This window comes from Balaenoptera physalus (genome assembly GCF_965194825.1).
Source record: "Balaenoptera physalus genome assembly, chromosome: 13".
In the NCBI taxonomy this organism is placed as follows: domain Eukaryota; kingdom Metazoa; phylum Chordata; class Mammalia; order Artiodactyla; family Balaenopteridae; genus Balaenoptera; species Balaenoptera physalus.
In genome coordinates, this window is record NC_138892.1 from 52,520,429 (window position 1) to 52,537,887 (window position 17,459).

Sequence of the window (17,459 nt, forward strand, 5' to 3'; positions counted from 1 at the left end):
AGAACTGACTTATTTATTAAAGACTTTTAAATAAAAAGTCCAGATGCAAGATTATGAGGATCTAAAAGGTGGCAGAATGTTAAGTTTGGGGACAGGATAATAATAATAATAGTTGACACTTAGGTAGTGCTTAGTTTATTCTGAACACATTACTTGTATTAACTCATAACGAATAACAGAATAGTGGGGAAGTTAGATCGAAGGCATGGTGACAAACTGCAATAGTCTAGGTTGGTCATCTCCAAACGATTTTGATTGCACACTCCAGTAGAAATTTTTGAACACATAGTCCTATATATGACTATTATTTATTTACATATATAACTGTTCCAATATGTACATCATAAAAGCCAGAAATGTTAAAAGGAAGAGGTAAATTCTACACTGTTGGTGGGAATATAAGTTGGTGCAGCCACTGTACCAGTATGGAGGTTGCTCAGAAAACTAAAAATAGAGTTACCATATAATCCAACAATCCCACTCCTGGGCATATATCCAGACAAAACTATATTTCAAAAAGATACATGCACCCCTATGTTCATAGCAGCACTATTCACAATACCCAAGACATGGAAACAACCTAAATGTCCATTGACAGATGAACGGGTAAAGAAGATGTGGTACATATATACAATGGAATACTACTCAGCCATAAAAAAGAATGAAATAATGCCATTTGCAGCAACATGGCTGCAACTAGAGATTATCATACTAAATGAAGTCAGAAAGAGAAAGACAAATACCATATGATATCACTTATATGTGGAATCTAAAATATGACACAAATGAACCTAACTATGAAACAGAAACAGAATCACAGACATAGAGAACAGACTGGTGGTTGCCAAGGGAAAGGGGGTTGGGGGAGGGATGGATTGGGAGGCTGGGGTTAGCAGATGTAAGCTATTACATATAGAATGGATAAACAACAAGGTCCTACTGTATAGCACAGAGAATTACATTCAATATCCTATGATAAATCATAATGGAAAAGAACATTAAAAAAAGACTATGTAGGGACTTCCCTGGTGGTCCAGTGGTTACGACTCCACACTGCCAATGCAGTGGGTGCGGGTTCAATCTCTGGTTGGGGAACTAAGATCCTGCATGCTGCATGGCACGGCCAAAAAAAAAAAAAAGAATGTGTGTGTATATATATACATATATATATATATATATTAGTGAATCACTTTGCTGTACAGCAGTTATTAACACAACATTGTAAATCAAATACAGTTCAATAAAAAAATAAATTTTAAAAGGAAGAGGTAAAAATATATGTAACAGCTCTAATACTTTCTTCACTTACCCCAAAAGATAGCTTTATGTACACCTGGAGTACACACACAGCCCCAGGAGACTTCAGGTAAAGGGGAGAGACAACAGGATCTGAAATGTCTTTAGTGTCAGAGAGGAGAGTTTGGACTCAAGAGAAATTTCAAATCTAAGCAGGGGACTGGATGACTGATCAGATGTAAGGGTTAAGAAAAGAGAGGAATCTGAACAGTGACGCTAATGAGTAAAGAGGAACAAGTGTGAGCAGGGGTGAGGGTTTCCAGACATACTGAGTTTGGTTTTGAAGATGCTGAGTTTAATGTGCCTTTAGGACATCTTGGTGGAAATGTCTGCTACGGCATTTGGAAATACAGTTAGGAGGTTAAGCCAAAAATTTGTTGACTATTAGTCATATTATAAGTGAATAATACTAGTAATATACTGAATTACTTTTAATAAAAATATACATAATGGCTTTATTTGGTGAGGTGCAGTATGATTCACTTGTATTTTATTGTGTTTTTAGATTCTACATACAGTTAACATCCTTTGCTGCTTACCTATGTATATGTTTACTTATATAACGGTAAGGCTTTTACTATTTGGCAAATTGATTGAGCCCTTCCTTCATCCTTCCCTCCACCATATGTATTAATCTTCATCCTTTGGTCACTTTGTCAATTTATGTAGAATCACAACAGTGGAGGCCAGCTCTTGAAACGAAGGCCAATAATACGGGGTATGAAATAATTGTTGTTACTCTTATGAAGTTACCACCGAAGAGGAGGAGGGGGAGGAAGAAGACAAAGAAGAAAGAGGAGAGAATATTAATATACCTAAAAAATCATTTAAAAGTTGAAGTAGGATGGAGTGAAGGCAGCCTGAGAAGATGTACACCATTTGGCAAGATAATATAAGTAGGAGAAATGAGGCAAGAGGAAATAAGAGTTAGACAGTAAAACGGATCCAGGAGTGAGCTTAGGACAAAGGCGTACAGGGACTTCTTCACACTTGGGAGAGATGGACTGCATACTTAGCTCTAAGCTCTGCTCCAGCACCTCAAAGAGGAAACCATGGCTGGTTATGAGTCCCAAAGACCATAAACACAGAAACTAAATAGTTGCTCAGGGGAAGTTAAATTATACAAGGAATTCACATTAGGACTTGATCAAGACATGTAGGTCTGTGGGAAAGCTACTTTTTGGCATACCTTCAAGCTGACAGTCTTTAAAATACCTCTTCCACATTTATTTACAGAGGAGCTGCATGAATAAAAGGTTTCTATATAAGGGTTGCCGACAGGGTTCAGCTTCTCATCCAGTATCCCAGGCAATTTTTCTCTGACTCCAGAATTCTATGCCCCAACCAGCAAACAAAAGCTCTCCAGTTAAATCCAGCCAAACTACTCAGAGGGAAGATTATTGGGCATACTGTTACTTGATCACACCCCTTGAAATTCTTAACACCTCTGCAAGTGGCTTCTCAAAGTATTCCCTTCAACCCTATACAGTACTCCTCCTAAAAGGAGTTTCTTTGTTTTTGTTTTTTGATGCTTTTTATTTTATTTGGCAGTGCCATGCGGGATCTTAGTTCCCCGACCAAGGATTGAACCTACACCCTCTGCAGTGGAAGTGAGGAGTCTTAACCACTGGACCGCCAGGGAAGTCCCAAAGGAGTTTTATTAACTAGATTTTTTTTTCTCATCTCATCCCATGTCCAGTGAGCCTAATGACACAATCTGAGCTTGTTATGCTAGGCATAGCCCCAGATGAGCCAGGCCTTATACCAACTCCAATTGAGAGCAGAGAACAATGTCTCCTGTGGGTTCTCGTAATGAGGTCAGAGTGTCACGTAATACAAAATGCTCTCAGTAATACAGACAGAGTAACAACAGATAGGGCTGTTTCTTTCCACATTCTTCAAGAAGGCACAGATCATCACAATAAGGTACAGTTTAATGAAAACTTTTCTACCAAAGTAGAAGAGAGGAAGGGGCTATTGGAGGAGAGCAATTTTTAAATTGGGTAAATGAGAAACATGGCCCTTTCAAAGAATTTCCTGAGGCAATGAAAAAGAAAAACAGAAAAGGAAAGAAAACAAATGCCTATCCAAAGACAGGGGTTTCATCATCATAATTTTAGGCAGTTTATGCAAGTGGCGCAAATATACAAGTTTAATAAGCATATTGAATAAATGTCCTCCATATGGCTCAACATAAAGAAACAGAAACCATGTATAGGAAACTGACATCATAAAACAAAGTATTCAGGTGTTCGGCAAGATTTTTTTTTAATTCTAATGTAAACTCCAAATGTAAATTGATTTTGCACCTGTTTACTGGTTTATTATCAGTAAGAGTATAAAAATTACAGATGAAAAATGATTTGTATTAAGCATTGGCATTATGGGATTGTTCCTTGGTAACGTATTTCCCTTCGTAACCATGATTGGCTTGCACAACCGTTGAAATTACCTGGTACGTTTTGAAAATTCAAACGAAGAAGAGCTACTCTGAGATGACAAATAATGTAAAAACTCCACAGGAGAATCACTGAAAGTTGGTTCACTGCAGGGTGAATGCTTAGCTTCCTGCTCCAGTGGACAGGACACGGGACAGTCCAGCCTTGAGCGTGGTCTTCAGGCTGGATCTGGGGCCATGGGTGGGAGAAAAGAGCAAGCAGAGAGCAGAGAGCCTTAATCAACCGTAATCCAGGGGAAGGACCAGCTAGGAAATTTGAGGGGCTCAGAGCAAAGTGAAAATGTGGGGTCTCTTGTTCAAAAACTATTAAGACTATCAAGATGGTGACAACAGGGCACTGAACCAAGCCTGGGATCCTTCTTTGTGCGGGGCCCCATGCAACTGCACAACTCACACATCCAGGAGCAAGGCCTTAGGTCCACGGACAAGGAGGTCTAGATAAAATGCAGGACATCAGCCCCTCCTTAGACACTGGCCAAATGAGCTCTTCCCTTTCCCTTACCCAAGCCTCAAGAACGAAGGACTCAGTAGCTATCAAACCAAAGTCAGTGACCATTTACTGAATTTCTCCTGCATTAATATCACAAACACAAAAACAGGAAAGAAATTAGAGGGCAAATTAAGGGACACATATTTATTGCTTTATGCTTCAGTCCAGTCAAGTTCTTTGAACTTCAGTTCCTGCTTGAGAAAGAGTTTGTAGCTTTAAGTTTACAGCTCACGAGGGAAAGATATATTTCAGAATTCTGTGAATAATCCATTTTAACCAAAAAGATAATCTTGGGTTTTTCCAACTTATAACTGGTGTTCTTTATTAGGAGACAGAAAGGCAGAAACCTGGCTGGAGTTGGGATCTTCAGCCTTGTGATAGAAATTAAGTCCATCTCTACCCATGGAAGCTTGATTCAGTGAAGAGCCTTTATGACACTCTCCAGAAACTCCAAAGACAAATGTCCCCAAAGTCCAAATTGGTCTTGCCTCACTTCAGGGAAACACCCAAAAACTAAAAAGCAAATCTGTCATTTTTTTTCCTACTTTGTAAAGATCAATATTTATTCAGAGTTTGCATTTGAGCCTAAAGCATAACACACTTTGGGAAGAAGCAAATGCTACCTCTGCAGAAGCAAGCCAGCCGCGGGCACCTAGTCCACTGGGCACCTCGTTGAATAATCAATCCTTGGCTAGTGTCACAAGAGCTAAACCCCAAGTATCCTACTAGAGTTTTAAAGCTGCTTTGCTTTTTAGTCATTTGGATCTTCTGCCCTGGCGTATTTGGATTACGTACTACCTTGTTTCTAAACCAAAACCAGACTGAGAAGGCAGCTTCAGAGTAACCAGCCGAGGTGAGCCTTAAGGCTGCAGCCATCCTGGCTCCACATTTAAGCCACCCTTGAAATGAGGATGTGAACACAGGTTATTCCATGACAACTTGTCTCGATATAGGTGGCTAAAAATGTACTAAAGGAAATTACTGCAGCGTTTGCGCCTTTAGAAGAAAAAAATGACCTTTAAAACAGACCATCAGGTTGAAATATAAGCAAGTCGTAGCTTCCTTGGCTTTGCCGAGTGTCCACACTTTTATGTGCGTGCCAACCGGAGACGGACATTCCACGGAGGGGTATTACTGAGAGTCCCGGCAGAATGGGGTAATAGAAGAACTAACAGGGTGGCTTTCTGGTAAATGAACATTAGCCCAAGACAGAAGTAGCATGCCAAAGTTTTTAGGGGACCTTTCCGTGGAAGTTTTGGTTCACAGCATCTCTGTGAGGGGTTTATTAGTTCAAAGGCGAAACTGAGGCTAGGGTTTGCTGAAGATCATAAAACAATTTAGAAGCAATAATAACAATCCTAGTTGTGGGGATTACAAAATCGTGTCCTGGAGGACACTGGTTGCTCGAGATGTTTGTAGGAGTTACATGAAAACAGGATTCTGGGGTCAAATAAGTCTAAGAGATGGGGAGTGATGCTAAATTAGGGAGTTGTCTCTACAATAGCCCTGCTCAGAGCTTGTACTGCTGAGCCTCGTACATCTCTGAGAGGGCATTTATATGCAGCATTCCCCAAGCTTATTTGATCAGAGACCTTTTTCCCCTAAAGCATTTCCCAGGAATAAAATTCCACACAGCACACTTTGGGGAGCAAAGCCATGAAGTTCCTGGAGGCAGGTCTTTACCACACCCTTTTTTTCTTCAGAATTTTTTATGTTATCCTATCTGTTTGAAGGTAATCCAAGGAAAACTGAAATTTGTAGCTCGCAATACAAAGAACTTTCAATTTAAACTGTGAATCAGTTGGTTTTAGGTAATTTGCTTATTTTCTCCCTATGTATTCCAGAATAAATTGATCTGTTATATTCCGGTTTTACTCATTCAAAGGAGTATTAGAAAACACTTTCATTACTATAAGTACTTTTAAACTTTATTTTTTTTATTGGAGTATAGTTGCTTTACAATACTGTGTTAGTTTCTACTGTACAGCAAAGTGAATCAGCTATACGTATACATATATCCCCTCTTTTTTGGATTTCCTTCTCTTTAGGTCACCACAGAGCACTGAATAGAGTCCTCTGTGCTATACAGTAGGTTCTCATTAGTTATCTATTTTATACATAGTATCAATATTGTATATATGTCAATCCCAATGTCCCAATTCATCCCACCCCTCCCCTTTCCCCCTTGGTATCCATACGTTTGTTCTGTACGTCTGTGTCTCTATTTCTGTTTTGTAAATAAGATCGTCTATACCAATTTTTTCAGATTCCACATATATGTGTTAATATATGATATTTGTTTTTCTCTTTCTGACTTACTTCACTCTGTATGACAGTCTCTAGGTCCATCCATGTCTCTACAAATGACCCAATTTTGTTCCTTTTTATGGTTGAGTAATATTCCACTGTATATATGTACATATACATGTACATATGTACATATGTATATATAGATTTAAGTTTACAATTCATGGAACTAGTTTCATCAGCAAAAGGATAAATGGATACTTATCATGAATTACTTTTCTAAGAATTTAAGTAACATCCAACATTTAGGGAGCCCACGTGAGTTACCTAGCTAAAGCACTTTAAGTCAGCTGCCTTTGGACTGTGTTTATGGTGATTCATCAATTCTTGATCTACACATTGCTTTTTTTTTTTTAAAATAGATCTTTACTGGAGTATAATTGCTTCACAATCCTGTGTTAGCATACATATATCCCCATATCCCCTCCCTCTTGAGCCTCCCTCCCACCCTCCCAATCCCACCTCTCTAGGTCATCACAAAGCACTGAGCTGATCTCCCTGTGCTATGCTGCTGCTTCCCACTAGCTAGCTATTTTACATTCGGTAATATATATATGTTGATGCTACTCTCACTTCGCCCCAGCTTCCCCCTCCCCGCACCGTGTCCGCAAGTCCATTCTCTACATCTGCGTCTTTATTGCTGCCCTGCCACTAGGTTCGCCAGTACCATTTTTTTTTTTTTTTAGATTCCATATATATGTGTTAGCATACGGTATTTGTTTTTCTCTTTCTGACTTACTTTACTCTGTACGACAGACTTTAGGTCCATCCACCTCACTACAAATAACTCAATTTCATTTCCTTTTATGGCTGAGTAATCAAAACTACAATGAGGTATCACCTCACACCAGTCAGAATGGCCATCATCAAAAAATCTAGAAACAATAAATGCTGGAGAGGGTGTGGAGAAAAGGGAACCCTCTTGCACTGTTGGTGGGAGTGTAAATTGATACAACCACTATGGAGAACAGTATGGAGGTTCCTTAAAAAACTAAAAATAGAACTACCATACGACCCAGCAGTCCCACTACTGGGCATATACCCTGAGAAAACAATAATTCAAAAGAGACATGCACCACAATGTTCATTGTAGCACATCGCTTCTTAAAAACTAGTCAACTTTAAATCAGAGATGGAGGTGGTGGGAAGAGAACAAAAGGTCGCCATCTAAAGACTAATAGAGAGACAGACTGGGAATAAAGAGCTCCAACTCTGCCACTCTCTAGCTAGGCTTCTTACCCAAGACCCCAGCTATGGTACATCTTAAGCTAGATGTTGCCCTACGCATTCCCCTCTCTGGGCTCTTTCTTTATTCTTAAAGGGCCCTCAAGCCCAAAGTGGTCTGAATGCATCAAGCATTCTGATAAAGAGATCGAGAAGCTACCATTTCCTTCATTTTGCTACCAATTCAGTGCTGTTCTTGGGCGCTCATGTCCTTAAATTTAGGTCTCTCCTAACAGCGATTAATCATCTGTGGAGACAAGACAGGATCCTAGGCCAGTGCCAGGGCTTTTCCAGGATAATAAAGAAAAATACCTAACTTCAGCCTTTATAGTTCTTTACATACAGTAATTTAGGTGAGCTAGAGTCAGTTTATACCAGTTCCCGAGGGAGTGTCAATTATTAAATTTTTAAGAAATTTATGAGCCAGTTGTTAAACCCAGCCCATTATTAAAAATTAAATTATATAAATACAATTAAATAAATTATCAAAAAAACAAGGTTAAGAAATACTTAAAACTAATGTCTTCCTAATTATTTTACTGCATTTTACTATTATCTACATTCTCGGGTTTAAGTATCTATTGTATCTGTATTAGAGGAAATATTACATCATGGTGTGCTACTGTGCATCTCTTCCAACTTCTACCTTCAGTGATGCTACTTTGATAGCTTAAAATTGTTCACGAAGGGAGTACTTATACCACAGAAATTGGCAAATACTACAAATCGAGAGAGCTGGTTGTTAAACTGTTACTGTTTAATCCTCACACAAACCTTATGAGTTATGTACACTTATTATTCCAATTATACAGATGACATGCCTAGAGCCACATAGCTAGTTAGTGGCGGAGCCAGTATTCGAACACAGGTGGTCTGGTTCCAGAATCTTGCCCTCCCGATGGTTACAGGCAGTAACACTGATTTGGACACAACATAAAATAAAGTATATCAAGCAATGGCAGATATGTAATTTCATTCCAGATGGAAAGGAAAACATATCCACTATAAAGGAAAGTCAGTCAAATAAAGCTACTAGAAATTCAATGGTTGAAAATTAATGACTAAATGAGTAAATGAATGCATTTCATTCATAATAAAGGCTTACTCCAAAGGAAATGGAAAACTCTTTGTCTCCTACATCCAAGACTATGTTTACGATCCCCAGATATGCTGTGTTTCAGCTTTTACTCCTGCTCCATTCAGCTACCATTTTTAGCAAATTGTATTAGTTTCCTGCAGCTGCTGTAACAAATTACCAAAGCAACAGAAATTTATTCTCACAGTTCTGGAGGCCAGAAGTCCAAAACCAGTTTCAGTGAGCTGAAATCGGATGTCATCAGAGCCTCACTCCTTCTGGAAGATCTAGGAGAGAAGTTGTTCTCTGCCTCTTCCAGCTTCTGGTAGCTGTCAGCATTCCTTGGCTTGTGGCCCCTTATCTCTCTGCTCTGTGTTCACATGGCCTTCTCCTCTGTGTGTCTGTGTGCAATCTCCCTCTGCCTCTGTCCTCTTACAACAATACTTGTGATGGCATTTAGGATACACCCAGATATTTCAGGAGGAGCCCCTCCTTTCAAGACCGTTAACTTAATCACATCTTTTGTCATATAAGGTAATATTCACAGGTTCCAGGAATTACAATGTGGATATATCTTTGCAATCACCATTCAGCCCACTACAGCAATCATCATTAATGACCACAGACCTACTCTATGCTGAAAGTTATGGTTACACAGAGCTACAGGCAGGAGTGCTGTCCCCTAGAAGACTATAGCCTGTAAAGGGAGACAGAACTCATATGAAAAAGTCAATCACAGGGAACATAAAATGGTGCAGCTGATGTGAAAACAGTTTGGTAGTTTCTTAAAAAGTTAGACATAGACTTAATCATATGATGCAGCAATTCCACTCCTATGTATATGCCCGAGAGAAATGGAAACATATGCTTATTCAAGGACTTACACATGAATGTTCATAGCAGCCTTATTCATGATAGCCCCAAAGTGTAAACAGCCCAAATGTCCATCAACTGGAAAGTGACAAACACAATGTGGTGTGTCCAAACAATAGAACACCACTCAGCAATAAAAAGAAATGAAAAACTGATATATGCTACAACATGGATGAACATCATGCTAATTGAAAGAAGCCAAACACAAAAGACCAACTTTGCATGATTCCATTTATATGAAATATCCAGAAAAGGCAAACCTATAAGAGATGGAAAGCAGATGACTGGTTGGTCTGGGCCTGGAGGGTAGGAAACAGGGGTCAACTGCCAATGGACATGAAGGATCTTACTGGGGTAACAGAACTGTTGCAAAACTAGATTTTGGTGATGGTTACCAAATTCAGTAAACTTACCAAAAACAAAACAACAACAACAAAACCATTGACTTGTACAGTTAAAATGGGTAACTTTCATGGTATGCAAATTATACTTCAATAAAATTATTTGTTTAAAGTGAATATAACACAAGGCCACATACAGCAAAGGTAAAGTGAGTGATGGAAAGGTTGAAAAAAGGATATGAGTGTGGAATATGCGTGTGTGTATATGCTGTATGTGTTATCTTGGGCTGGCAGACAAGCACAGATGGACCCAACCAGAGGTTCAACAGGAGAGATCAGGTTCAGGTCTGGCCCCATGGCCCACAGTGTCATTCCTTCCTCTGCCCATTTCTTGACCTCCTGCTTGCTCACCCTTGGCAGGCTGCCTGGAGACCCAGTGGTCTGTGGCCCAGTGGACTTCCTGAGCCTAGCTTGACCCAAAGGCAAGTGTCAGCAAAGCATGTCACCCCTCTCCACTCCCACATACCTAGCTCTCCATCAGGCTGGCTGGGGCCTCCTCCATCAGAGAGGGGACTCTGGGAGTGAAGACCTGCTTAGCCTGCAGTGGTCTAGCCCTAGCCTTCCAAAGCACAATGATAACACCTTTCCATGTCCTCTTGGATCCATCCCACATTATTTCCTATGGGTTTTCTCACAGGGAGATTGACAGGAGCTCTGGGCTGGTTGTTTACCTCTGATATACTATTAATATTTTTGAAAACATTTCTTAAAATGATGGCTTTCCATGTATTTAGGGATCAGTCAGGCCCCCTAACCTAACCTTGGATTAACCATCACACACCAGGGGTACACATAAATGACAGAAAATTAATAAAAATGAATGAATTCTATTTTTGAGAGTTTGAAACCTTCCAACTTAATAGGAAACAGAGTGGAAATGGGAATGATATCCTCTTGTTCTTTCAAACATCTCTGTGTCTTAGGGTCTTATAGAAAGCAGATTCAAAATAGATGCTTATTGGATTGATTAGTTCAAAAGAAACAATAACAACATTCCCTTTTTCTAAAATTCCAGACTCGATTTTGGAACCAGCCAACTCCCCTTTGGAAATCCAACAGAAAAAAAAGTAATTCATTGAAAAAATAATAATAGGTTCCTTCAGGAGACAACTCCTCTGAGAGGAGGCATGTATCTTGCTCTAGCTGGTACTTTCACATGTAAGTGATTTCTTAAATCATTCAAGACATAATGACAAAAATGCCATTGACCTTTTCCTTTCTGCTAAGGTAACAAGAAAATGGCCTTGGAGATAAACTCTAGAAATTTTTCTTTCATACGACTATTAGTGTTCTTTTTTAATCTCTGAAAGACCTAGGACAGACTTTAGAAATTAGATACCTTCTGTCAAATTGCAGTCTAACAAGATTACAGGTTAGTCTTGGGTCTCAAGTCACATGTTATAAAGATGTGAAGGTCATCATTTGGAAGAAATACAGTTTGTAATATGTACTCTGATAGTAACCTCTCTGGGGCCCCAGAATATGATGGCAACTACTTCATAAGGTTGGTGAGTGTATGATGCAATGTGCAGGGATTGGCACACAATGTAGTACCCAGTCAATGACTGTGGTAACAGTGGTTACCACCCTTTAAATATAAATAAAAAGAAGAGGAAAGATAAATCGCCAATAATCATTTGAAAGGTAAATGCAGATTTAAACCAAAATTAGATACCACTTTTCAGCCACTCCAGCATAGTACTAAGAGTTAGAAAAATTGTGAAGCAACGGGAAAGCCCATCCACTGCTAGTAGGAATATAAATTAATACAACCAAATTGGAAAGGAGTTTCACATTATCTTGAAAAGTTGAACATACACATCCTCGATGACCCAGAAATTCCACTCCTAGGTACATACCCTACAGAGATTTTTGTATAATGCCTCAGCGATCATGAGCAAGAATGTTTGTGGCAGCGTCATTTATCATACCAAAGAGTTAGAAACAATCCTACTGCCCACTGAGCTTGGATAAATAAACAGTGGTATATATACACAAGAGAATAGTACATAGCAGTAAAAACAAATGAACTGTAGTTGTTGAATTCAAACATTTAATTTTACTTAATTTTTAAAATTGTTTACAGTTTTTAATTTCTAGTAGGAAAACATTATCTGAATGAATACCCTAATGGCAAACCACTGTAAAATATTTCAGCTGCATTTGGGGCAGAGGGGTAGGGATTATCCTCAAAGCACCCCAGCTTTCTTCATGAGAAGGTCAGAGGTACACGGTTTGTATTACTGTGACATCCATTAGGTGATCTAAGTTGCTTTACCTTCAGCAGGGGCTTTATTTGTCAGAGGGCATTATGCTTGACCTCCAAATTTGGCCGACAATTTACTGATGAGATTGATAACCTTTGGGTTGCTCTGATATTTTGACATATTTGCTGGGTTCTGAGCCACATCCTGGAAGGCCACCATAACTTCTGGATTCTGCATGGCTGCAAGAACCTCTGGATCACTAAGAATTTCATTGAGCCCAGGCATTCCTGCCATTCCAGGCATGCCCCCTCCCATTCCAGGCATTCCTCCAGGAAAATTACCAGGATTCCACCAGGAAACCACCTGGAAAAGAGCCATACTGAGCTCCTGACTGTCATCTGGCTTCTTCCTCTCTCGGCTCTCTCATGTTCTTCCCGAGCCTTCTTGAGCCTTTCTATTCTTCCTTTGATCTCTCGCCCTTCACGTTTTCACTCATACTTTCTCCGACGTTCAGCAATTTTCTGGGCCCTTGGTTGAACTTCTTTCATAATTGCACTAGCATCTTCATCATAACCCAGCTTACAGGCAAGGGCAAGATCATGGGCAGCTTCTTCCCAATGGCCCAAAAGTCTGTGCCCTTTCCCTCGCCACTTGTATGGCTGAGCTGAATCAGGATTTATTTCAATAGCTCTGTCACAGTCTCGGATGGCAGCATTTGGCTTCTGTAATTTGATGAAGACACTGGTTCTCTTGGCATACAGAATGGCCAAACGAGGATTTAGCTTGGTGGCATCTGTGAACAAGTCATGGCTTTCTGGAGTTCACCATCATTTAGGGCATCAACGGCAGCCACTTTTTAATCATTTGCCTAATCCATCATCTCCTCAGTTATCTCTACATTTTCATCTTCCATTTCTGGAGGGGCATCAGTGTCTGGTTCATTCACACCTTCACTGTCAATTTCTAGATCACTTTCCTCACTTGATGGTTCATCTGTCTTTATGTTTTCCTCCACCTTCTTACTATCTGTTTTTTCTTCCTCGGTATTTTCTTCCAATTTAGTTTTATCAGTAGCAGGTGGTATTTTACCCCCCATGCTCTCCACCCACTCCCTCAGGAAGCACATTTCCTCGGTGTGCAGAACGCTCGGGTCCTGCTTGCACATTTTCACGAAAGCTCGAGGCTCGCTCACTTTGTGCGGGTCCACTGTCCGGAGGCGGTGGGAGGCGGCGGGCGCGGTGGACGCTGCAGCCAGATTCCAGCAATCAAACATTTTAGAAACACAATGTTGAACTGCAGTATGACTCCATTTTCAAAACAGACAAAACTAAACAATATGCCATTGGGGACACACAAAAAAGCAATGGTTTCTCTGTGAAGATGTTGAGGAATGGGACTGGGAGGCATTCACTGGGACATCAGGATGTCAAAAGAACTGACGATGTCCTATTTCTTAAACTGGGCAGTGGATTCAAGAGTATTTTTTTTTCTCTAAATATATTCTCTTGTGTGCACAAATTATTCCTAATAAACATGAAAATAAATCTTAATATTCACTACAAAAAATCAATAAGGAATGTGATCAGGTGATCCCCCAAAGAAATCAATAACTAATAAGCTGATTTTTAAATATTCAAATTTACTAGTAGTCAAATAGTTGTAAAAATTTTTAACATAAAATTTTAAAACGAGTAGTGTTCTTCAGCACTCAGGTTAACAAAGATATTTTTAAAATAATGCCTAATGCCTGTGTTAATGCAATGAGATGGACATAGTTATACTCTGCTGGAAGCATAAATCAGCACAAGTTTTCTACAAAGCTGTTTGATGACATATATCAGAAAGTCTTAAAAGTTGTTCCTTTGATTCAGTAATTCCATGAAATCTCAGAAAATCACAAGAGATTGATACAGAGATTTAGACTCTATATAGCATTGTACACAAGTAGCCAAAAATGCAAAAACATTTATACATTCATGCAACAAATATTTATTGAGCACCTACTATGTGCCAGGTAGTGTTTGGGGCACCTGCAATACACTGGTGAACAAAATTGACAAAAATCTCTACCCTCATGGAATTTACATTACAGTGGGAGGAGTAGATAATAAATGGTAAACTTAGTAAATAAAGTATAATAGTACATGAGAAAATAATAGATGCTGTGAAAAAAAAAAAGACAAAGCAGAGCAAGATAAGAGCAATCAGGAGTGGCTGGAGGCAAGACAAAAAGGAACAGTTTGCTTCAGTAAGAAGATGACGCCTGAGCACAAGATTCTAAGGAGGTGAGAAATCTGGGTAGTGGGTCCTTGGGCATTCCAGGCAGAGAGAACAGCTAGTGCAAAGGCCCAGGGGCACAGCTTGTCTGGCAATTAGAAAAACAGTAGGGAGTCCAGTGGGGCTGGTGTGGTCTGGGCAGGGAGAGGAATAGGAGATGAAGCCAGAGAGGTAAGAGTTGGGGGCAACCTTGAAGGGCCTCAAAGGCCATCATAAGGATGTAAGCTTTTACTCTTAGCAAAATGGGGAGCCCTTGCAGTGTTTGGAGCAGAGAGCTATGATATGACTTATATTTTTAAAAGCTCAAACAATGTTCAAACAATAGAGCAATGACTAAATAAATTACAGCAAGTCTTTGCTTGTTCAGAGTAGGAGCTCAGAAAGTATTTGGAGAACAAATGTATATACTAAAATATTACACAACCATTCAAGACTGTAACTGCAATGAATATTCAGGGACATGGAAAAATTCTTATCATGCATATTAAATGAAAAAAATATGGTTAAAAAATTATGGTTCCAATTTTGGATAGGTAGGTATGTAGATAATTGATAGATAATGGAAAGAGAAATAGATTTTTTTAAAAAAACTATAGGGAGATATCATCTAATACAAGATGGTTTTAAGTAAGTGGTGAAATTACAGGCATTTTTATAGTATTTGTTGTATTTGGGGTATTTCTGGATTTTTTAAGAATAATAATGTATTACTTTTATAATCATAAAAAAATAAATTTATATTTTTAAAACCTACCATAAGCATATGGTATTCTTTGTAATTTCTATGCTGAATGTCAGGAAATATATCCATCGATCAAAATTATTAGATTTTTTTCTGGGTTCCTGGGAAAATGGAAGGTATTTGATATTCATTGGTTGAGTTTAACAGCAGGCAGCCTGCAGTTCATCAGTGAGGCTGTCACCAGTAGTTCAATAAATCCATTGGAATCACTACAGAAGAATTCTAATGGGATCATGGAAACAATCTGGCTGGTAGAAAACAAATGATTAAAAAGTCATTACATTATCTACACAGGAAGAAGAATTGCCTAATTTAACCACGAAAGTCACTACAAAAGACCAAAATAATTACACTGTAAATGGATACCCCAAATAAGGGAATCATTTGATTTTAATGATATCCAGAGAGAAAATTATAGGTGCGGGGTGAGTTTGCCAGAGCTGCGTAGAACAGCTCATTAGCGCCTTCACTGGATTCAATCGACTGCTCATTTGAATCTGAGGCGCCCAGTCTCCCTCATGGGAGCCCCTTCTTGTTAATTTCATTTTGGTGTCTGGGTCTGATGTCTTCAAATGCCTGAGTCTCACTGAAGGCATGCCAGAGGACAGATGAGAAGCATCTCCTTTTAAGTTCCTACCAGGCTCAGTTTGTAGCAGGATATCAGCCTCTCTGGCCAAGAACATGTTGAACCACCAGAAACATGTAGTAATTTGGTCCAAGAGGCATATGGAGTGATGAACCAAAAAAGAGTCCTTAAGAGAACCAAAAGTGGGATTCCCATGAAACATTTGCAAAGCTCCCAGAAACATGCTTTCTCTCCCTCAAGGGAAGGTTCCATGTCCACTATTTCCTGAGGAGCTGGAGGGTGCCCCGTGTTCAATAGAATCTTCAGATCCAAAGTGTCTTACCCAGCAAAGGTGGCTGCAGAAGTAAATTGTTGCTCATTTATTTAATCAGCTGACAGATATTCATTGAATTCCTACCATGTATCATTTAAGGATGAATAAGTCCCTGCATTAAAAAGCGAATCATTCAGGGACTTCCCTGGTAGTGCAGTGGTTAAGAATCCACCTGCCAATGGAGGGAACACGGGTTCGAGCCTTGGTCCAGGAAGATCGCACATGCCGCAGAGCTACTAAGTCCATGCACCACAACTACTGAGCCTGCACTCTAGAGCCCGCGAGCCACAACTACTGAGCCTGCGTGCCACAATGACTGAAGCCTGCACACCTAGAGCCCATGCTCCACAACACGAGAAGCCATCACAGTGAGAAGTCCATGCACCTCAACGAAGAGTAGCCCCCGCTTGCTGCAACTAGAGAAAGCCTGCATGCAGCAAGACCCAATGCAGCCGAAAATAAATAAATAAATTAATTAATTAATTTTTTTAAAAAATGTGAATCGTTTAGAAAGGAAAGCAGACAATAGCAAAGATCAATAAAACTAAAAGCTGGTTCTTTGAGAAGATAAACAAAATTGATAAACCATTAGCCAGACTCATCAAGAAAAAAAGGGAGAAGACTTAAATCAATACAATTAGAAATGAAAAATGAGAAGTAACAACTGACACTGCAGAAATACAAAGGATCATGAGAGATTACTACAAGCAACTATATGCCAATAAAATGGACAACCTGGAAGAAATGGACACATTCTTAGAAAAGCACAACCTTCTGAGACTGAACCAGGAAGAAATAGAAAATATAAACAGACCAATCACGAGCACTGAAATTGAGACTGTGATTAAAAATCTTCCAACAAACAAAAGCCCAGGACCAGATGGCTTCACAGGCGAATTCTATCAAACATTTAGAGAAGAGCTAACACCTATCCTTCTCAAACTCTTCCAAAATATAGCAGAGGAAGGAACACTCCCACTCATTCTACGAGGCCACCATCACCCTACCTGGGTTTGGGATGATCTCACACATTGTACCTTACTACTTGGGAAAAAAAGAGCCTTTCGGATATATGGGTATGGTATGAGCTATAATATCAATTGGGTTCTTAGGTTTTATTGTATGGGCCCATCACATATTCACAGTAGGTATGGACATTCATACATGAGCATACTTTACATCAGCTACTATAATTATTGCCATCCCTACA

The 17,459-nt window shown here is 39.4% G+C and overlaps 1 pseudogene across 1 annotated transcript; it reads right to left on the reverse strand.

Annotated features, from left to right (window-relative positions):
• Positions 1 to 1,773: 1,773 nt before the first annotated feature.
• On the reverse strand, positions 1,774 to 16,524 carry LOC309641984 (hsc70-interacting protein pseudogene; annotated as a pseudogene). The gene has a single exon. The product of its transcript is annotated as a hsc70-interacting protein pseudogene (transcript).
• Positions 16,525 to 17,459: the final 935 nt, after the last annotated feature.